At 41.3% G+C, this 22,751-nt stretch overlaps 1 protein-coding gene across 3 annotated transcripts in view; it reads right to left on the minus strand.

The window, feature by feature from the left end:
• Positions 1 to 331: 331 nt before the first annotated feature.
• The window catches only part of SDHAF4 (succinate dehydrogenase complex assembly factor 4), a 71,002-nt gene continuing 48,582 nt past the window's right edge, over positions 332 to 22,751 (minus strand). The window contains exons 3-6 of one of the 3 annotated variants that reach the window (XR_015722251.1): positions 21,181 to 21,320; positions 19,888 to 19,969; positions 15,711 to 15,887; positions 332 to 10,164 (exon numbers count right to left, since the gene is read on the minus strand). The gene's annotated coding sequence lies outside the window, so the exon portion shown is untranslated. The remainder of the gene's footprint in view (positions 10,165 to 15,710; positions 15,888 to 19,887; positions 19,970 to 21,180; positions 21,321 to 22,751) is intronic. The other 2 variants (XR_015722252.1, XR_015722253.1) reach the window with 2 other exon arrangements.

The following is a 22,751-nucleotide window of genomic DNA, read 5'->3' on the forward strand; positions in this document are numbered from 1 at the left end:
GATTTGGCAGCTGACTGTATGTGGGGGTTGAGAAAAAGGAGGTGAGAATAACACCAAGGTTTCTAAGTTGGGAGGCAGGTAAATGGTGATGCCACTAACACAAGAGAAAAGGGATAGTTCAGTTTTGGGGTCAGAGGACAAAAGGTGTTTACTTGAGGACATGTTTAAGGTGTCCATAGGACATCCACCTCCATAGGTTTAATAGGACATCACATTTCTACTTCTAACACTCTAGAGAGAAGTTAGTGCTGTATGTAGTAGTCATCTACATTTAAATGGTCATACAAGCCATAAGACTAAATGAAATTCCCCTAGAGAGAGCATGTAGACAAAAAAAAAAAAAGTTGAAAGGACAAAACTCTGGGGATTGCCAGTTAAATGACGAATGAACATAGAAAGGCAAACTATTGAAAAGAGTGGTGAAGTACGGCCAGGAAGAGAACCAGAGCCTATGGTAGAAGAGGTTTCTGAGAAGCAAGGGTGAACACTAATGCCAAATGTCCAGAAAAGTCCATTATTTCAGTTTTAGATAACACATACAACATGTAGTCATGGGTCTGTACAGTTGTTTTCCTTTAGGATAGGAAAAAGAGAAGAGAAATAATCTGATGAGACTTCCCAAGGACTGCAACTATCTGGCATTTCAGCAAAATGTTGAGAGAGTGATGAGGATGGTTGGGGGCGGGGGGAAGAAATTGTAGGTACAGGGATAGAAAGCACGGCGAGAGTTAACTGTAAAATGTAAGGTAAGTGTCCAAAATATGTGTGGGAGAGGTGAGGTCAGAATAGCTAAATGACTACAGGTTCCTTTGCAGCCAAAGGTGATTTGGTGTCCTTAGGAAATGAATGCTAACAGCTAAAAAATAAGGGGGGAGAATCTAGGGACCCAGAGTACCTAGCTCTCAGGGAAGAAGTAACTTATACCAATGAGGTCCAGATGTCAAGATGTCTATAGATGTATGATGGCCAGAGAGTGAGGTTGAAGGTGTGTGTCTACAGATTCTTAGAGATGTAGAGTCCTTTTTAACTCTAAAATTCTGTTTCCAGTTGGAGAATAAAGACAAGAAACAGGTGTAGAGAGTTTGAACCCAATGGAGCTGGTATTCCATAGAAGACAAAGAAAAGGGGTTGGAAATGAAGGAGAATTATGGGGGGAGTGAAATGGACCACAGTGAGCCATGTGTGAGTGTGTAGGTGGAATGTCTGATTTGAGCAGTAGATACAGATGGCTGGGAGAAGGGAGGTCATAGTAATAAAAGCCACTGCTTTTTAATCCCCTACTATGGGTTCTCACACCAACTCTTTGAGGTAAATCTTATAATCATTATTCATGTTAGGAAATATCAGCCAGGATGGACTAATGCTGAGTAACAAACAACCCCCAGATTTTAATGACCTCAAGAAATAGAAGTTTATTTCTTGGTTGTGCTATATGTCCATTGGGTTGGTGGGCATTCTGCACCATGTTGCCCTCACTCAGGGACCAGACTGATAGAGTCTCCGTCATGCTTCAGGGGAAAAGCAACAAGATAACTTTTTTACAGGCTTCTCCCCAGGAATAACATATGTCTACTTCTACTCTCAATCCATTGCCCATAGCAAGTGCGTGACATGTGCTAATATTAAGGGAACCAGAAGTGTCATCCTATCATGCACCCAGAAGAAGAAATGGAAATATCACTGAACAACACAGAAACTGTGGCTCAAAGATGTTGAGTACTTTTTGAAAGTACGTTTTGAAAGTTGCCTACATATTAAATAGAATAACTGGCATTTGAGGCCAGGTCTTTTTGGCATTAAGGTCCTGCTCTTCTCATAAGCCATGCTACCCTCTGGGATGGAAAACTGAGTAGAACAAGTTAGATCCAACAATGGTAAGAGTTAAAGAGAGACCAAGTGTATTAAAGCAAGAGAATACACAAACATGGAGATGTGTAAACAAACACAACATATGACATACAAAGAGAGAAAAATCAGGCAAGACCCAGATTTTATTTTGGTTTGTTTTCTAAAGTTCTATCATGGAATGTTAATGTGTTTGTAGTTTTTTTTTTTTTAAGATTTTATTTATTAATTTGACAGAGAGAGAGACAGCCAGCAAGAGAGGGAACACAAGCAGAGGGGGTGGGAGAGGAAGAAGCAGGCTTTCAACGGAGGAGCCTGATGCAGGACTCGATCCCAGAACACCAAGATCACGCCCTGAGCCAAAAAGGCAGACGCTTAACAACTGTGCCACTCAGGCGCCCGGATGTGTTTGTAGTTCTTAAAACCTTTGCCCAGCTGGTGTATGGAGCACTCTTTTGATCTCTGCTTAGGTACCAATGGACTCTCCTCAGTTTGGGAAGTGTGGTCTTCATTGAAGATACATGACTTCCACACACTTCTCTACTTTCCTTCAGAAGTGAGTTATTTTCAAATATACAGTATTGAGCAAGTATCTATTATAGAAGAACCTTCAACATCACACTGATCAATGTAGGAAAAAGTAATTTTCAAATTCTAAATGCCTCATCTTTTTACCCCCAGCACAGAGACAGTGAAATGGTTTTGGTGGTCTTATGGGCAGCCAGTGTCCCCAGTCACAAAAAGCCTGATTACAAAGAACCAGAAGAGCACATCCAGCTCTTGTCATCTTTGTTGGATATAAGATAACCAGGCAGAAGCCTGACGGACACATACAGCGGTAGCCAGTCTTCAAGTCTGGGCTTGGGCAACTCTAGCCTTCATTCTTCCAAGCATTTTGTTGAAGCAGAATAAACAACTCTAAGGAAAATTTCCTGAACTTGTCCTTCCCCATTATCCTCTATAATCCCAACACCACCAGTTGGCTGCTCCTTCTATTTGTTTATTCATCCATTCAACAGTATATTTTTAAGTTCCTTCTATGTTTTAGGCACTGTGCCAGGTACTAAGGATAAAAATTAGTGAACAAAACAGTCAACTCCATCCCTCACTCCTATCGTAGTTTATCGTCTATATTCATAGATCGGTTTCTTCCATGATCTCATCAGAGGTCTTCAGAGCCCCTGCTGTTAACACATATGGCAAGCCCTTAAACAATGTTTGCTGAATGCATGAATGAGCAAAAAATTGAATATAGGAGCTTGTCTGTGAAAACATATAATTTCTAGAAACAAAATTAAGAAACATAACATTTTAAACAAATTTTTAAAGAGGGAATCTACTGCATAAAAATTCTGTTTATATCACTCCTAACTCCCAATATTAGTCAAGTCATATTTTATCTAGAGTTATCCCTTCCCCCCACGTAATATGAGAATCTACAGAGTTTCTTCATCTCAATTTAGAAAGAAAAATTCTACGTAATCAGAAATACACATGCAGCTTCAAGATTTAAAGCAACAACAACAACAACAAAACCAACCTGGGATGAGCTTTGCTTTCACAAATTGGACCTTAGCAGTAGTATAATGTAATTCAACCAAGCCCAGTTATTTGAGGGAGGACTCAAGGATAAGTGAATAAAAGCAATTTCATCCTGCTGAGGCAGGATACAAACACAAACGGGAAGATATATGTGCTGACTTTTTAAGGGTGTGGTGGGCATTTACTGCTTTTGTCCTCCTAGAGTCCATCCCCTTCTAGTAGCAGTGCCCCGATTTTCCTCCAGGGAGCTATCTCCTTCCTCTATTGAATCCAGTTTTGAAGGAGGGACTATCAGCTAAGGTCCCCTGGGAATGTGCCCAAATTAGGCTATTCAGATACTTTGCTCTAGAAAGCAGAGCTTGAACGGAGGGCACAAAAACGAGAACAGCTGGAGATCACTCGTCCCTATTGAGATCTGTTTGTCTATTGGATCCTGCTCCCTTGAACCTCACAGCTACTTCAGCTGCTGTCCTTTCTGAAGCCGGCCTTTCTAGTTTCCCTTTAGAGTCTTTGATCACCGATAAGTCTTCTAACACCTTCCTCTTTTGTTTGTTAGATATAAAAAGTCAAACTAAAACTGATTTACGTAGAGCTCCAAAATTATTGATAATGAGCCATATGCCATTTGATGGAAGTGGAGGGGGCATGTGCTCAAAGAACTTTGCTACTTTTCCTGGTCTTTAAAGGATCTTATTCCTTTTCTTCTAGGCCTTTGAGGTTTGGTACTTGCTGGGATGAGACGCCTTATACGTGAGATTCTCTGCCGTTCTCATTCTTGACCTTCTTATCAAAACAGTGCATATCACTGTAGTAATTTTAAACTAAAAGTAGCATCATTTTAGGAGAAAGGGGGAAAGGAAGTAGGTTTATTTAGGGGGAAAGGAAGTAGGTTTATTTATTTAAGTAGGGGAAAGGCATAGGTTTATTTAAATTATTTTAAAATGTTAATTATCCTTTACTACTTTAGGACAGATTTCTTAGGACACAAGATGAGCTAATCATAAAAGAAAAAAATTAAAAATCAGGCTTCATTAAAATTAAAAAGTTCTGCTTTTCAAAAGACACCATTAATAAAATGAAAAAGCATTGTACACTTTAAACTTACAATAAATATACAATGCTATATGTCAATTATATCTCAAAAAAGCTGGAGAAGGGATGCCTGGGTGGCTTAGCTGGTTAGGCATCTGACTCTTGATTTCAGCTCAGGTCATGATCTCAGGATCCTGGGATGGAGCCTCACGTTGGGCTCCATGCTCGGTGGGAAGTCTGCTGGAGATTCTCTCCCTCTCCCAATGCCCCTACCCCACCTAGAATAAATAAATAAATCTTAAAAAAAAAAAGCTGGAGAAAAATTATAAAATTTGGAAAACCTATTTTTAAAAAAGAAAATGAAAAGGCAAGCTACAGATTTGGAGAAAGTATTTGTAATACATGATAAATATAAAGGGTTTATTTGGAGAATATATACGAAACTCCTGCAAATCAATAATAAAAAGACACCTCATTTAAAATGGCAAAAGACTCTCTGCAATGTCTCTGTAAACCTAAAATCACTCCAAAGTAAAAAGCTTATTTAAAAATAATAAATTTAAAAATAATAAAATAAAATGGCAAGAGTCTTGAAGAGATAGATCAGAAAGAAGATACATAAATGACCAATAAGCACAGGAAAAGGTGTTCATTATCATTAGTCAGTGGGGAATGTAAATAAAAATCAATGAGATACCACTTGACACCCACCAGACTGACTAAAATTAAAAAGACTGACAATACCACCACCAAATATTAAGTAGCAACTTGTATACTTAATATTACTTTATTGCTGGTGGGAGTATGGAATGTTATAACCATTTTGGAACACTATTGGTCAGATAAAGTTAAACATATGCTCCTCCTATGACCCAGCAATTCCACTCCAAAAGGAATGAAAAAATATATTCACAAACAGGACTTACCTAAGAATGTTCACAATGGCTTAATTCATGACATCCCACACCTGGAAGCGACCCAACTGTCCATCAACATGGAAGAGGATAAACAAATAATGGTGTATTTCTACAATGGAATGCTACTTGGCAATGAACTACTATATACAAAACAACATGGATTAATCTAAAAATAAAATGTGGAGTGAAAGAAGCCTGACACAAAAAAATATAAGCTGAATGGTTCCAACTATATGAAGTTCCAGATGAGACAAAACCAATATATGGTTGTAGAAAGCAGAACCATAAATCCCTAAGGAAGGAGCAGAGTGGAGATTTACTGAAAAGGTGCACAGGGGATCTTTCTGGGGTGATGTAAATGTTTGGTATCTTAATTGGGGTGATGATTTACACAGGTTTATATAGTTGTCGACACTCACTGAACTATATCCCTAAAATCTCTGCATTTTATTGTATTTGACTATAAACTTACCTCAACAGAAGGAAGATTGAGAAAAGGTTTTGGGGAACATTTTATCACATACGTCCACTAGGAAACTGAGCCTAATTCGGTTTCATTTGTTCCTGTTATCCCTGATTCTCTGCTGAGGATTTCCTCTTCTTCCTGGAAACATCACTCTAGGCACTTCTGCATAGCTGCGTCCCAACTCTCCTTGTTAAGCCTTGTAAAAACTCTTCTTTCTTCGCTTCCCTCATTGTCAGTGTTGAATCTTCAGGCCCTTGCTGAGGACTGTTCTCTGTTCTCTGTTGGTGTTCTCTCCTAAAGCACATGGTTTGTTATTGTTGTCGTTGTTGTTGTTTGACAGGGGCTATGCATCTAACAATGTCACCATCACTTCTTCTCTAAGGAATTAGTACAGAGGGTCCATCCTTATGCCCACCACACTATGGGTCTTGACAGCCTTGACAGCTGCTCTCCCATAGGCTCAGGGAATCTTTCCCAGGGTCTAATTTCTGTCACCCTCTTCAAACCTCCCATCCCTCCTGGAGCCCCATTTCCCATTCAATCAGTTCCCCACAGACTCTGCATCTCTGCCTTGACACTTTGTACTGAGAGTTCCTCTGACTAACTCTTTGGCTTATAGGTGACAAAGCAACATTTTCCTTTTGTCCTTTGCCTCTCAGGTTATTTCCCTATTCTCCTCCCCATGCAGGTTCATTCAACCCAGACTCCCAGGCCTCTGGGACTCAGCCGTCATGGCAGGCCCCCTGGAGGAGACACTCAATGGGCTTCAGATCTCTCACACCAGCTTCACTTCTACATCTCCAGTGCCTCACTGACAATTTCCACTAGGAGAGACTGGCTCTATTTAGAAATCTGTGCCTTCAAAATCAACTCATCTTGCTCCTTCCTCCTCATTAGGGCTCCACCTTCGATGCCTCTGACATTGGCATCTCCATGATCCCAATCTCCTGACTTACACCTTTGAGTCACCTGTGATTCATTCCATATAAATGAAATGTCCAGTAAGTGAATTACTCACTTCATTTCTTTCTTTATAATGTTGCCTGTAATTCATTTCATCAGCTTGTCACACACCTTCTCTGTTTCCATACTCTTCCTGACCCTAATTCATCCAAGGCCATTTTTTTTTTAAGAATCTGAAGACCTCACAATAAAGGGCAGGGTTATCAACTTCTCATCAGCTCCAAAGTAGATAAAGTAGCTGAAAAGACCAAAAGTGCTCAAAGTATACCAGTAGATCAAGGATTTGAGTCTCCTTGCTTCCATCCATCCATCCATCCATCCATCCATCCATCCATCCATCCACCCATCCAAGAAAAATAGTCTGAGCAGGTACTATATGCTAGTCCCTGCAGATATATTCACAAGTAAAAAAGAGACCCTTTCTATTCTTAAGTATCTCATAGTCTTGGGGAGAAGACAGACAGTAATCAAATAATCACACAAATAATGCCCAGAAGGAAAGGAAGATAGTGCTATGAGGGCATGTAAAGGAGAGATTTGGCCCCAGTTGTGGAAATCGTCTCTAAGCAAAGAGACACCTGAGCTGACAACTAAAAGATGAATAGGTGTAAACCGATGTTTATGTCGGGGGTGAGAGGGTTAGAAACATGTAACATTCGTGTTCAAGTAAGTGACAAAAGACTTGTAAAGGCCAGTCTGAGACCACAAAAGGCAGCATGGTACTAGGTGAAGAAGCTGAGAAAGTGGACGGGGGAGGCACCACAAAGGGCCTTCCGGTGGTCATGCAGTGCACCCCGCGGAGCTCCTGCTATGGGGAAGCAGAGAGGAAAGACAACCTGAGGATAAGGCTTTAAGACAAGAGACTCTTCTAATAGGCAACATTAGCTTGGCCAAACTTCCTCAGACTGGAATCCGAGCCTTTTCCTGCCCAGTCTTCCTTCTTACCTCCTCTCTTTCACAGGTGTTAGACTTGCATCACAGTTCCAAAGCTCTCTTACATTCTCTCTCCTCCTCCCCTTTATTCTTCATAGGCCTTTTTCTTTTCTTTCTTCTTTTTTTTTTTTTAAGATTTAGTTTATTTGAGAGAGAGCACAAGCAGGGGGTGGGGCAGAGGGAGAGGGAGAAGCAGACCCCTCACTGCGCAGGGAGCTTGACACAGGACTCGATCCTAGGAACCTGGGATCATGACCTGAGTCGAAGGCAGACACTTAACTAACTGAGCCACCCAGGTGTCCCCATAGGCTTTCTTCTTAATAAGTATCTTTCATGTCAAACCTGTCTTCGCATCTGCTTCTTGGGGAACCGGAACTAACACAGAATTTTAGGCCACAGTTGTCCTTTTGGTCTTTATCTCAAGAGTAATGGAATGACACGATCAGATTTATGTTTTGAGAAATCAACATTCCTGTCAGCAGTGAAGGGAGCAGACTGGATGCAGGCAAGAGTGGATGCAGGGAGAGCAGTTAAGCATCTTTGGCAGGGATCTAGATGAGATGATGGCGATTGGATTGGGGTGGTGGTTGTGGAGAGTGTAAGAAGTAGGTAGATTTGAGAAATGATGAAAAGGTAAAACCAACTAGACATAGTAAGAGGCAGTAAGGGACAACATGATCATAGTTAACGATACACATACACACACACACACACACGCACACAAAAATAATGGGAACTATGTGAGGTAACAAGGATGTTAATTAGCTTGGTTATTGTGAATATTTTGCAATGTATACATATATCAAATCATCAAGTTGTACATCTTAAATATATACATTTTTTAAATTGTCGACTATACCTCAATAAAGCTGAAGATTATAAAAACACCTAAGATTCTGCCTTGTGCAGCTGGATGGATGGTGCCAGTCACTGAGCGAGGCAATGCCAGAACAGGAGAATGTTTAGGGTGATCGTAAGTCTGAAGCGCCTTGGAGATACCCAAATGGAGCTGTCAGGCAGGCACTAGTATATCTGGATCTGGAGGTCAGGGAAGAGGTTCGAGCTGGGGTGTAAACTAGTGGTTGAAAGTACAGAGGTGGCGCACATTCTTACATTAAAGAAGCTATGGAAGTGGATAAAATCACATGAGGGGGGAGAATTGAGAGAAAACAGAAGGTGGCCTAGGATTGAGTCTTGCTTGAGTAACATCAATATTTCCTGAATATTGACATCAGCGACACATGATGGACCTGTACAGGTGACCAAGAAGGAGAGGTAGAGAGATAGGAGAAAAATCTTTCATCTTATGAATGTGTTTGTTGTTGTAAAACAAACCACTCCAAAATTTAGTAGCTTAAACAACCACCATTTTACTGCTCACGGTCCTATGGGTCAGCAATTGGACAGTTCTTCTGCCATCTTACTTGAGGTCACTTATGCAAATGTACTCACCTCATGCCTTGAAGGGATGGGTGGGGCCCCTCCTACATGTTTGGGGCCTCACGTGGGATGGCTGGAGTGACTGGCACTGCCAGCCTCTCTCCCTTCATTTTTCCTGTCTCCCAAGGTCTTTCTTCCCAAGTTGGTTAGCCTGGGCTTGCTCGTGCTGCAAAGGCAGCATTCCAAAAGGACAAACCCCAGTGCACTGAAGTCATGTTGGCGGATATCCTATTGGCCCAAGCAAGTCATGTGTCCAAGCTCAGAGTCAGTGTGGGAGGAGAGATAGGAGAAAATCTTTATATAAAAGTATAGAGACTAGGAGGACTGATTTCTTGGAAATGGGGGGTCAGGGGTGGGTAACAATTTACCACAGTAATCCTCACTTAGGAACTTACGGTGATTTCTTATTTCCCATCAAGTCCAATCTATATGACTTCTCACCACAGTATACTATTTATTGTTCTTTCTAGTCAGGCTAGTTCTTTCCTTGTACTTCATTCTTCCTATGACCTCTGCCTGAGCTCCTACTCCACGTCTCAGCCTTCTCCACGTGGCTCATTTTACTCATCTTAGGCTTATTTCCAACCTTCACATTTTTGTTCATTTCATTCCCTTAGCCTAGAACAGCCTCGGTGTCCCCCTTCCCTCAGTCCTACAGCAAAGACATTAATCTAATTCTAATCTCAACTTCCCAATGAGGCCTCCTTGGATTACTCTGCCTTCATCAATCAGTCCTGTCTATAAATTCCTATTGATCCTATTGATCCTGTTTTGATCTTAGTTGTGTGTATTTTTCACTGTTGGCTTTACACAGATATACCTTTTTCTTACAACTGGATTGCGAATCCCTTGATGAAAGAAACTGTGCCAGGGCACCTGGGTGGCTCTGTTGGTGAAGCGTCTGCCTTCAGCTCAGGTCATGATCCTGGGGTCCTGGGATCAAGACCCTTATCGGGCTCCCTGCTCAGCGGGGAGTCTACTTCTCCCTCTCCTTCTGCTCCTCCACTGCTTGTGCGCTCTCTCTCTCTGTCAAATAAATAAATGAAATCTTTAAAAAAAAAAAAGAAAAGAAAAAAGGAAAGAAAGAAACTGTGTCTTAGACCTCTTTAACATAATGGCATATAAAGATGAACAAAACAGTATTCTCAAGAATGTTACCGGCTAACAGAGGAGATACCCCCAAGTAAACCAGTGATTGATTCTAACAGAGTATAGGTGCTATTTAAAGCCTAAGAGCAGGGTACTGTGGGAAAACAGTCCACAGCCTCTAAATGTGTTGTTGGTGTTGGCTATTGTCTTTGGGGGTCTTTCGTTTGTTTGTCAGGTTCTAGTGAGGCCAGGTGTGGTCAGGGAAGCTGACCTCTAGACCAAAACTGCAGCGGGGGGTGAAAATGGCCTGAGAAAGGCAGGGAAAAGCAGTGTGAGGCTGAAGTTTGAGAAGAATGTAGATAAAGCGGAAAGAGAGATCCTGTTCTTTAGGAATTCCAAGTTAACTCAGTCTAGATAATCAGAGGACTTAATCTAGCTGGAGAAGAGTGAGAGAGGAGCAGGTCAGATTTGAAGTTGGGACTTCAGCCTGGAAAAGCTGCCTCTCGACGTTCTTTTGTGTTATTCCTGATGCAGGTTTTGGAGGTAGGGATTGGCCAGTGTGGGTAGGGCACCAAAGGGCCCATCTCCTCAGAGGTAAGATGGGACAGGGAGGTGGGGAGGGAGCCCTCAGGGTCCCTGTTCCCTCAGCTGCAGGACTCCTGTGCTGTACCTGTCGTCTCTGTTCACCCCCAAAGGAAAGGCCTGCAAAGGCACGTTAGTCCTAGCCTCTACTTTGAACAATTAATGAAGAGGTGTCTCTGACACCAAGAGGTCAGGGTTCCTGTTATCTCTTGCCTCGACCTATACAACTGTGTAAAGTCATGTAGCTGAGTGACACTGATTATGACAGGCCCCATTTCAAACAGTGATGAGGAATCATGGGCTTTGTTCCCAGGCAATAGCCGCCCAGTAACGCTGTGGTTGGTGAAAAGTAATTTTACAGCAAGCTCCCAAACAAATGCTTCTCTGTGTGTGACTTTTTAAATAAAAATAGATACGATTCCTAATCAACCTCCAATACTAATTAGTCCCTTCTCAGATCTTGTAGATGGTTAGTCAACCTCATTTTAGAAAAGGCCAGCTGTTTTGTAGAAAGCTCATGAGAAGAAAGAGACAAAAATAAGTTTACTCTACCAAGCCGTTTTCATGTGGGCTCCTGGTGAGACAACAAGCGTTTCAGTGACGCATCTAACATAGAATTTTCTTTAGACATATCTGAAGCTCGAATAAGCCAGATCCTGCTGGGGGAGGAAATTAATCCCAAACACAAGTAAGGCATTTGCAAAGTGCTTTAACTCTTTCAAGTCTCCTGACCACAAAATAAATATCCTGGAACAGTCAGTAATGGTGAGACTGAAATGAACAGAAGGCAAGTGAAACATTCCTAGTTAGAGTGGTCATTTTTGGGAAAATCTAAATGTGATTCCAAATGACTTATTTCCATTTAAATAGTTTAGAGGTGATAGAAAACAGCCTACGACATCTGGTAGGGATCCTCAGCCTGTTTCCAGCCGGCATTCTCTCCTGCAATGATTAATGCAACTATCATGAAATATCTGGATATTTCCCATTCATCCCTGCTAAGAAATTCTCAGGCATTACCACTGTGAGTCCGTATAACAGAAAATAAGTTCCCAAAAGCGATTTCCTGTGGGGTTCACTTTAGTGTTTTTTTCACCTTCTAAGAAGAATGTTTTAGGGGCACGTGGGTGGCTCAGTGGGTTGAGTGTCCGATTCTTGATTTCAGCTCAGGTCATGATCTCAGGGTTGTGAGGTGGAGCCCCACTGGACTTCACACTCTGCTCAGAGTCTGCTTGTCCTTTTCCCTCCCCACTCTGTCCCTCTCCCTGCTCTTTCTCTCTCTCTCTCTAAAATATATAAATAAAATCTTTAAAAAAAGAGAATAATGTTTTAATGCAAATGGTCTTAGTAACTAAGATTCAAATAGGTCAATGACTCACATTTTTGTGTTTGTTAAGAAGGGGAGGGGGACAGGCAGAGAAATGAAGCATGATTAAATGCAGTTTAATTTTAGAAATATTTTAACTGGAAAGGAGTTCAATGAGGAAACTTCATGAAGTTATATAAAATTACAAAATCTGGAAACTACCTAAATGTCCAACAATAAGTAAATGGATAAATCATGTATGACAGAGCCACATAATGGGCAATCATGTAAATATCAAAATGCTTTTTATGAAAAATTTATATAACATGTAACTATATGATCATACTTCTAATTAATTTGCTGAGAAAAAAATCTAGAAGAAAACACATCAAAATGATAACAGTAGTAGACTTTGAGAGAAAGACCTGTAATTTTTTTCTCCATATAACAAAGTTTTCAAATTTTTAACAAAGGGCATATGCCAGTTTCATAATCTGGAAAATTCCACTTTTATAAACAAACTACAGTTTTAAAATTCACATTTTATAGATCATTTACTAAAATTAAACTTAACAAGTATAGTACCTATAATGCTTTATAGTTTACAAGACATTTTTACATTTATTCTCTATCATCTGCAGCAATTGAGACCCCAGCACACCATTTATTTTGTATCCAGTCAGGCTAACTGTATTTGACTTTTCACAACATGATAGTAAACCTAGCAAATGTTTTGGCAGAAATAGCATAATCCCCAAATGTAATTTTCTTTATGATTGGTCATAAAATGCATATTATCGATGTAGTAATTTTTAAAAGCTTATGGAAATTATTATATTGAAAGTATTTTAAAACCCCCAGACAAAATGCCACATTCCCTTATTGATTCCCCCATTAAATTTAAATTGTTAAAACTCCCCTTGGAGCCAACACTTAGAACCCACCCTCCTTCTATTCCCCCCACTCCTCATTTTGTTACCTCTAACTTTCCAGAAGGAAAAAAAAGAAACTGAGTATATCAGGCATAGGCTTCCTCAACATCCCATCCTCACACCCAGGTTCAGCTATCTGTTCTGCAGGGCTTAATGCAAACTGAAAACCAGGGCCCCTTATTTTAAAAAGCAAGGGGAAAAAATGCAGTTATAGGTACTAAAATAGAAAACTTTTTCCTTTAAACATATTAATTATAAAATTATGTTAGGAGTAATAGTGATAAATGTATAAACCATAAACTTTCAAATTGCAAAAAAAGTCTGGGATCATAACTTCATATAATACAAAAACAATATTTTATTAATGTGACATCCTAATGACAAGATGATTCTGGCTCACTTTTCTGCAAGTTCATTTATTAGGGTGGCACAATTTTTACTTTAAGCAACTTGGTTTTCAACTGATATAACTGGAAGCGATGTCAGTTGCTCATTTCAAATGCAGGATTACAAATAATTTCTGATAATTTTTAATTTTGAGAAGGATCTTTCTGATGATGCAACTCTTATTGGAGCTCTTAAGAGTGTTTCACAGGTTATGACAACATTTGAGATAAACTTCTGATAAAGTATTCGGAAATATACATTTTAGTATATCTAGAGCTGATGACGATTCTTGTGGGACAGCTTTTCTAAAAAGATTTAACTCTTCATACAAATCAGTTTCCTATCAAGTCCGAATTTAATTATAAATGTAAATATATACAATAGCAGCTGAAGAGACATTTGCTTGACAGCATTGCAGGAGTTTTCAAAATCAGAAATTCTAAACTCTGAAATATTCTAATAACTCCCTGACATGCTTTATTGCAATGCCCATGTGTCAACTTCTATTTTGCATTAATATATATATTTTTAAGATTTTATTTATTTATTTGACACAGAAAGAGAGAGAAGCAGAGGAGGAGGGAGAAGCAGACTCCCAACTAAGCAAGGAGCCCGATGCAGGGCTCGATCCCAGGACCCTGAGATCATGACCTGAGCCCAAGGCAGATGCTTAACCTACTGAGTCACCCAGGCACCCGCATTAATATTTTTTACAGAGTTTACTGTCTGCACACCAACAGTTCCTGCCCCAGTGTTCACACACAGCAGTTAATATTTGTACAGATGCTATAGGGTTGGGATCCTGGGACACAGGCAAGCGTGCCTCCCGTGGCAGGTCCAGAAGCTGCCTCCATGCCGAGTCCCTCCTCTCCTCTGGGGCTAGGGCTGTGGCCACCACCACTGCTGCTTCCACGGCTACTGCCATCATCACCACTGAATCTGGACACAGGTACTCAGCCCCCGCCCCCCCTTCAGTGGTTCCCCGGTCTATGTCAGGTGGGCACACATATGTCGGCAGCCAGGTGAACTGCTTGTTGCCTACCACGCCTGTGGGCTTAAACTGGAGTGTATGCACCCTGCTGCCAGGCAGATCTTCTCTGCTCACGCACGTGCTTCACTGTCCCATTGAATGTCACATATGACACGAAAATTCAAAGAGAACACTATTAAGAATCTCAAAGTGGCCAAGGCAGAGATTAAATGAAGCATAGGGCTCCTTCTGAGAGTAAGCCTCAGGCAACTGCACAGGTCACCACCCAGGAAGCTGGCCCTGCTCACACCTGTATGTTTACTTTATCTGACCCCAAACTTACTTCCTCTTCTCTAATCCCAGGACCTTGTTCTGTCAGTCATCCCCTTTCTCTGCAGTATTTTAAAAGTATCAAATTATTCTTTACTGAGCGTGCTCAAATCTCTCCATGTAGAAACAGCTCTGCACCCCTCTCTAAATACATTCCTCTTTTTCTCCTTCCCTTTGAAGTCAGTTACTGGGAAATTCGACTGAGATCATTGTCTTGGCTGTCGGACTTCTCCCTTTATCAATCATCAGACTTCTACACTCACAACTTCACCAAATTTTGCTCTCACGATGGCCAGCAAATGCTTCTTGACTAAGGGACTCCTTTAATCCGTGTTATGCACTTAATGTTTGTGTCTCCCCAAAATTTATATGTCTAAGTCCTAAACTGCATTGTCATGTTATTTAGAGGTGGGGCCTTTGGGAGGTAATTAGGTTAAGATGAGATCATGTGATTGGGGCCTCCATGATGAACTAGAGTGCTAATGAGAAACCGAAGAGAGACCAGGGCTCACTCCTTCTCTCTCTCCACCCCCCCCCCCCCCGAAAGTAAGGACCCAGTGAGAAGGCAGCCATCTACAAATAAGTAAAAGGGTCCTCACTAGGAACTGAATCTGCCAGCAGATCAGCAGATCTTGGACTTTGCAGCCTCCAGAACCGTGAGAAATAAAAGTCTGTTGTTAAAGCTGTCCCGTCTGTGGTATTTTGTTACAGAGGTCTGGGCTGACTAAGACAGTCCTCATCTTACTTAATGATAACTCCTTCTTGAAATTCCTTCCTCAATTTCTGAGACTCCACCCTCTCTTGGTTCTCACCTTCCCTCCAATAATTCTGAATTTTCAGGGGCTTCTTTTTCTGTGCATATACCTGATATTATCCTTGGATTGTTTTTCTTCTCCCTCAGTGTACTATCGCTGAGCAATTCACAGTGCCCAGGCTAGACCAAAGTACTATGTGTCCAAATAACTCCTAAACTCACCTCCACAGCCCAAACGTTTGGGATGCCTGGGTGGCGCAGTCGTTAGGCGGCTGCCTTCGGCTCAGGGCGTGATCCTGGCGTTCCGGGATCGAGTCCCACATCGGGCTCCTCCGCTGGGAGCCTGCTTCTTCCTCTCCCACTCCCCCTGCTGTGTTCCCTCTCTCGCTGGCTGTCTCTCTGTCACATAAATAAATAAAATCTTTAAAAAAAAAAAAAAAAAAAAACGTCTCTCCAGAGCACCCGACCCATACAATTTCCAATTTCCTGAACGTCTTCACTGAGTTGTCCCTGGATACCTGGCACTCAGTCTGTCCAAAAGAAACTCATCATCTGTCCTCTATACTTGGGGCTCTTGTCTCTTTTTTCGGGTAGTGGCACTGCTATCCAAACAAACCCAAGGCAGAAAACTGGGAATTGCCTTTGACATCCTCCTTTCCTCATATTCAGTCATACACCAGATCTAAGAGATTCTGCATTTTTAAGACTTTTCAGCTTCATCCTCTCTCTCTCGATCTCCACAGAACCTACACTATTTCAGGTCCTCGCCATCTTTCCCCTGGGTTATTGCAAAAGTTCTTCTTTCTGACTCTTTGCCCTCCACCCCTCACTCCTGTTGTGTCCTGTCTACCTTCTCTTCCACTTTGCTGTGATGATTATCTTTCCAACACAAATCAGCTTCTGTTCCACCCTACTTAAGACTTTTCAATGACTCCTCATGCCTGCAAAATAAAGTCCACACTGCCCTAGTAAATAATAAAAGGTCTTTCATAATCTGCCCCTGTGTATTTGTTCAGGCTTATCTCTTCCATCCTTTGCTTTAGCTATGTTGAACTACTAGCAGTCCTCTAAATGAAATGGCTAGCAGTCATTTTACTCTACCCTGATTTTATCTTCTTTTGCTTAGAACACTTTTCCTTATTCTCTTACACCCATTGTCCTCCTCCACATGCTTAAGGCTTCTCAACTACTGTATTGCAGACCAATAGTGCACAGGATGTGAAACTACTAAGTTTGAAGCAGTCAGGGAAGATCTGAGGTGGCCCAACATGGTAAGAAATGGGCACATTTTCTAACACATTGAATGTGAGATGCAAGGCAGAGATGAGTCAAGGATGACTTCAAGGCTTTTGGTTTGAACAACTGGAAAAGTGGAATTGCCATCAAGCCTGGATGAGGAAGACTGGGTGGTGGAAGTTTAGCAGGGATGATAAAATGCCAGTTTGGGATATGCCAGATTTGAGATGCCAACTAGACACTCAAGTGGGGATGTTGAGTGGGAAGTTAAATATAAGCTTGGAATTCAGGGGACAGACCTTGGCCAAAGACAAAATCTGAGTGTCATAAGTGTATATGTGGCATTTAATGTCATGAGGCTGAATCAGATCACCAACAGAGTGAATGGAGATTAAAAAATGAAGTCCAAGTTCTGAGTATTTTGGTGTTCAGAAGGAGTAGCCAATGATACAGAAAAAAAAAAAAATAGAAAACTCTGATGTCCTGGAAGCCAAGTGAAGAAAAGGATGAAACAAGATGAAATCTCTGGTAGAGTAAAATGAGGACTGAGAATAAATAACTGGACTTTGCAATAAAGAGTTTTAGTGGGGTTGTGGCAAAGAAAGGCCAGGAAGGTTCCAAGAGAAAATGAAAGGAAAGGATTTGGAAGCAGTGATGGAGACAACTCTTTTAAGAAGTTTTTTTTTTTTTTTTTTTTTCTATACAGGGAAAGAGAGAAAGCATAGTAGCTGGTGGAAAAACTAGGATGTTAAAAATGGTGGTTTTTTTTAAGATGGGAGAAATTACAGCATGCATCGTATAATAAAAGAAAAATCAAGAGGAGAAAGACAATTTGAGGAAACTGGAGAGAGTGGGAAGAGTTGCTAGAGTGCTGTCCATGAGCAGTGACAAGACCCAGGCAGGTGCAAGGGACTGGAGGCCATAGTTAAGGGGATATGTATGATTGACCAAGGCATCTGAGCCAAATAAGGAGGGAGTTGAAATACGTGGGCAGTGAGGGACAGTGAAAAGGGCGTAGGGAAGGCATAAAGGATTATTGAGATTGGGGCACTAGAGGAAACAAGCTAGAAAGTTGGAAGGGGGTGGTCAGAAAGTGGAGAGCTTGAAATTGAAATTGTGGGAGGGTGGTACTTTTATGTAAATGATCAGGTCAAGTGTATCATGGGAGTAAGCGGAGGAAAAAATAGGGTGTTGGAGGAGAAGATCACTGGAAGAGAGGAGAGCAAGAAATTGAGAGGCCAGAATATTGGAAGGATTATGTACCTGGACACTGAAATCATTGCATTTTATGAAAGTTTTGGGAAGTCACAGTGACCTAAGAACTAAAATCTTCCCTAATAATATCCACACTCCAACTCTTCAAGGTGACTATTTTATACATTTTCTTTCCTCATGCTTTCAACAATCTCCCCATCCTAGTCAGCAGATGGCTTGTTTCTTTATTTCACTAAGAAAGTTAAATCAGTCTGAAGAGAACTTCCAGATGCTCTCACCAGTCCCAGCTCCCCACTCACCTGCCTCCATGCTGTGTTCTCTGCCTTCCCTTCTATTGGAATGGAAGCACAATTGTGGGTTCCTACTTAAGGCAACCTTTCCACTTGTCACCAGATCCCATCCCTCTCACTACTAGACTCCACATTGCCCTACAGCTACCTCCAATTTCTCTGTTTCTTCTTGCAGCAAAACCCAAGGGCAGACTTTAATCACTGTGTCCTCTTCCCCAACTCCCATCTGTCTTCTACTTACTCATCTGGGGACTCATCCCCACCACAACACTGACAATGTTCTGATTCACAGTTTTCAAATCCAATGGTCAATTCTCAATCCTCCTCAAATTGAATCTCTCACTGCATTTGATAGCGCTGATGACTCCCACATTCTTCAAACACTTTCTTCATCTGACTTCTGAGATATTATGCTCTCATGGACTTTTCCCCCAACAGATTCTCTTTTCCCCCTAGTGCTCCTAGACAGTTCTTGGGTTGCTTCTTTTCTCCATCATCCTTGTTTCTGTGGTGATCTCAACCAGTCCCATGACTTTAAACATCATCCATATGCCTGTGACTTCCATATTCATATCTCCAGTCCCAACCTCTCCTTTGAACTGCCTACTAGACATCTCCACTTGGATTTCTAACAGACACCCCAAACCAAGTATGTCCAAAATGGAATTCTTGAACCCCTATCCCCCCAAACCTGATCCTGCTTCAACATTCCCTAGCTCAGCAAATGGCATCTCCATTCACCCAGATACTCATGTTCAAGTCCTAGAATCACCCTTGATTCCTTTCTTTCTCTTATACCCCTCTTCCAATTTATCAGCAAGCAATGCCAACATTACCTTAGGAATACATCATGTATCTGACCTTTCCTCGTCACCTTCACCCTATGACTGTAGACCAGCGCTAACTAATAGAAATATAACATAAACCACATGAATAAATCTGAATTTTCTAGTAGCCATATTAAAAAGGGTACAAAGTGGGGTATCTGGCACGTTCAGTCGGTATAGCGTGTTGACCCTTGATCTCAGGATCGTGAGTTCGAGCCCCACCCTGGGGCTTAAAAAATTATTTAAAAAAAAAAGGTGGAGGGACACCTCAGTCGCTCAGTTGGTTAAGCATCTGCCTTCAGCTCAGGTCATGATCCCAGAGTCCTGGGATCAAGCCCCGCGTCGGGCTCCCTGCTTAGCGGGGAGCCTACTTCTCCCTCTCCCTGCCGCTCTGCCTACTTGTGCTCTGTCTCTGTTTGTCAAATAGATAAAATTTTTTCAAAAAATAAAAAAGGGTAGAAAGAAGCAAGTGAAATCAATTTTAATTACAGACTTTATCTAACCAAATACCTCCAAAATGTTATCATTTCAACACGTAATAAACATAAAAATAATAAGTGAGATAACTTACGTTTTTTCAGCTGTCTTTCATTTTTAAAAAAGATTTTATTTATTCATTTGAGAGACAGAGACAGAAGGAGCACAAGAAGGGGGAGAGGGAGAGGGAGAAGCAGACTCCCTGCTGAGCCAGGAGCCCGATGTGGGGCTCCATGTGGGACTCCATCCCAGGACCTGGGATCATGACCTGAGCTGAAGGCAGATGCTTAACCATCTGAGCTACCCAGGCGCCCGTCAGCTGTCTTCCTAATCCCATGTGTATTCTATACTTACAGCACCTCCAGTTTGGATGGGCCACACTCTCAGTGCTCAGTAGCAACCGTGCTATCCTATTGAACAGTGCGTCATCTTTTACCTGGACAAATGAAGTCGTATTTTAATTGGTCCCCTCGTTACATCACGCTTCTCTCCTACTTTCCTCCCACAGATATTCACCCCTTATTAGCCAGAGTAAAATATAAAATATAGTAAAGATCATGTTCATTCCCTACTCAAAATCCTCCTATGACTTCCATCACACTTAAAATAAAGTCCAAATACTTCATCATTGCTTACATAGCCCTACACAATCGGGCTTCCTTTCCCACCCCTGCCCCTGCCCTGGACTTTTTCTCCTACCACAGACCCTGTCACCACTCCTTTGCCACCCCACTGACCTCAGCTGTTCCTCAAACATAGCAAACATACCCGCTCTCCACCAGGGACTTTCAATTGCTGTTCCTTCTGCTTGGAACTCTTTTTCCCCCAGACCTCTAGTGGTTTATTCCCTCACTTCATTCAGACCTTTGCTTAGACCACCTCAAAAGTGGGTATCTGGCACGTTACAACCTATCTAAAACAGAACCCTGCCACTTGGGCTTCTCTCTTTGCTTTAGTCTCTTCAAAGCATTGACTATGAAGGTCAGCATTACCTGACCTTGTGTTATGTACTTATTTGTTTGCTTAGCAAATTCCCCAAATTAGAATATAATCTCCAGGCAAGTGTGGGCTGTACTTTCTTCACTACATTCTAACTCCTTTATCTGAATGTTAAGTAGGTGCTTAATAAATATTTACTGACTGAATAGAGAAGGAAGACAAAAAGCAGCAGCCCGACATTCAAAACTGGCCTGACACAGTTGGGCCATGTTATATTCCCGTTAGACATAAACCATCTCAGAGATCATCAACTTCAGACAAGCTTACGCTGAGACCATGATGAAATGAGACAAGTAAGGCCACGTCGTAATTTTGCCTAAGAATAGACAACAAAAACAGGGTCAATGTGCTACGCCACCCCCCCCCCCGCCATGTCCTCTTTCGGACAAAATGAGTGACTGCTGCTTCTTTATAAATTACAACTTCATTCTCATTTTGGTCTACCCTTCTTGCAACTAAAATTTGAGATGCCCATCACATAACTGTCTTGTTTTCTTCTCCCCTTCTTTAGACCTCCCTGAATCACTCAACCAAGGTACAAATCCTGTAATACACTCTCTCTGACGCACTCTCTTACTGAGAGCCCCATGATTCTCCATGGTGTGTATTCTCCTTCATTACAAGGAGTAATAAACCCAACTTACTCACTTTCTGCTGTGTTCCTGGGGTCCTTTGGCAGTGAACACTGACAGAATGAATGAATGAATCAGCCTCTGCATTTGGAGATTATGGATGATCTCTATTCTCTTCTTCATAATTTTTTATTTCGTCTGTACTCTTTAATGTTTCTATAAAAAAATAAGTATTATTTTGAAATCAGGGAAATTTGAAGACATATTTAATTTTAAAATAACAACTAGTATTGTATATCAGAGACATAAATTCTTAATAAATAGGAGCCCTGGTTCTAAAGCCAATTCTGACACTTCCTAGCGGAGTAAATGTGGGAAGTCTATTTAGCCTTTCTGGATCTCATTGCTAAAATGCAGGGTATATCTTGAGATCCCCTGCAACTCTAAGAGCTTTAATTAAAATTCCTCCAAAGTAACTGTATTTAACTTGACACAGTGATGTTCAGGAAGGGAGCAGTGAGGAGAGTGTTAACATATGATCATATGCCAAATTGTTCTACTTTTTCTGTTAATTTGGACAAATTATTTTAAAACCTTGACTTCTTTCATCTTTCCTATAAATTACAGGTTGTAACACCTCTCCTTACATGGAGATTTCTTAAGTATCATTTTTTTTTCGAGATTTATGTATTTGAAAGAGAGAGAGCACATGTGTGCACACGTGCAAGCGGGAGAAAGGGCAAAGGGAGAGGGAGAGAGAGAATCTCCAAGCGGTCTCCCTGCTGAGCGTGGAGCCCAAAGCAGGGATTCATCCCATGACCCATGAGATCATGACCTGAGCTGAAACCAAGAGTCAGATGCTTAACCGACTGAGCCACCTAGGTGCCCGTTAGGTATCATTTTGTAAATTTACCTGTGTCAGGAGTATCAGCTGTGGGCATCTTCCATTTCCGTTCAACGGAACTACTACGGAAGCCAGTTATGTTAACTGGAGACCCAAAACTGCCCTAACCTTAAGAACCTCAGAGTCAGGGCATCTGGCTGGCTCAGTCAGTAGAACACGTGTCTCTTCATCTAGGGTTCATGAGGTTGAGTCCCATGTTGGGTGTGGAGATTACTTAAAAATTAAATCTTAAAAAAAATAAGGAAACTCAGAGCAAACAGGAGAGAGGAAAATGTAAGCAGATGGTTGAAATATTGTATGATGCACTTAATAAGAGATAGATGTCCAAGATCAGAGGACATAAGTGTTGGGGTATCAGGAAAAGTTCTACAGAAGAATAACTAAAAATGTAAGGAAGGATGAGGAAAAGTAGAATATGTTGGAGGAGAGCATTCCATACAAATAAATCTTTTATAAACATGAAATAGCATTGTGTATTCAAGGAGATAAAAGCACGTTAGTATTACTTGAATGGGATATGAGCAGTAGGAGGGAGGAAGCAGTGAAAGGAGGCATTAGGGGGTGAGGGTAGAACTCTTAGAGGTGGTGTATTCCATATTTCAGCCCAATGCAGGAATTTCTTCTAGACTCTATATCTGCACCCTCCACTATGCCCATATGGCTGTTTAAATTTAAATCATAATTACTTAAAATAATTCCATTCCTTGGTCACACTAGTCATATTTCAAGGGCTCTTTGCCCCA

Source organism: Ursus americanus, chromosome 29 (genome assembly GCF_024610735.1).
Source record: "Ursus americanus isolate L20-20 chromosome 29, mUrsAme1.1.p, whole genome shotgun sequence".
Taxonomy (NCBI): Eukaryota; Metazoa; Chordata; class Mammalia; order Carnivora; family Ursidae; genus Ursus; species Ursus americanus.